Below are 1,029 nucleotides of genomic sequence, written 5' to 3'. Positions count from 1 at the left end.
AGAAGTGACAAGTAAGAAAAATACAGTTAATACTTACATAACGTAGCTCGCTGCACAGCAGACGTGAAGCAGACGGCGGTTAGGACGACATTTTCGGTTTGACGCCACTTCGACGAGTTGCGCGTCGATGGGGGATGAAATGATGATGGTTAGAACACAACAACATCCAGTCCCTGAGCGGAAAAAATCTCCAGTCCAGCCGGGAAACGAACCCGGTCGCTTAGGATTGACATTCTGTCGAGCTGACCACTCAGCTACCGGGACCGGACGCTGTAATCATTAAGACAACGCGATAGGATGCACCCAAAATATGTGGCTGAATGGTACTAAATACCAGACAGCATTTCTGGCTGAAAGCTTGCCACTAAAGACCTGAGAAGTCATGGGATTTTATACATATTTTATGAGGTCCATCTAGTGATGCATTTTAAGTGATTGCTCATCTAACACACCATCCACTGTATGCGATCATTCTCAATCAACCATCAACCTCCCCTATAACCACGTGGACATGTCGCAGAACCTCTGTTACACTGTCTACATACTATCGATATAGAAGACGCTACAAATACTGTTTGTTAGTGTGACAAATACCTAGCAGCTGCAAGAAGCAGTCGCAAATATTGGACTAGTACCATGTTTCTTAGCTGCATCACTTTCTAAATTCGGTGATAGTGTTGATTTTATTACGGGCTTACATCGCTAGCAATGTGCACCTACACTTTCGGTCTGTTAATACAGAAACCGCAATCACTATCCACGTTCAATATCTTGGTATTTGTGCGGAAGACTACTTCATTCAGAAGCACTAGCATACCTCGATTTATAAGGAAGGAATACTTTTCAGCATGGATATCGTTGTTGATACTTGGGTGTCTGTAGAACGAAGACCGATTTTTATGCGGGGTTACAATAACACGGTCTTTGCGATCGTATTTTTAATATCTGGTCGCTCATAAGACGATTGTGTCTCTCTTCCTAAGACACACATGCAAGGTAAACAAATGAGGCATGTCGATCCATCGCGGT

The sequence above is a fragment of the Schistocerca gregaria genome, unplaced genomic scaffold, assembly GCF_023897955.1.
Source record: "Schistocerca gregaria isolate iqSchGreg1 unplaced genomic scaffold, iqSchGreg1.2 ptg000362l, whole genome shotgun sequence".
In the NCBI taxonomy this organism is placed as follows: Eukaryota; Metazoa; Arthropoda; class Insecta; order Orthoptera; family Acrididae; genus Schistocerca; species Schistocerca gregaria.
The sequence above is the reverse complement of the archived record's forward strand: the minus strand, read 5'-3'. Positions refer to the sequence as shown.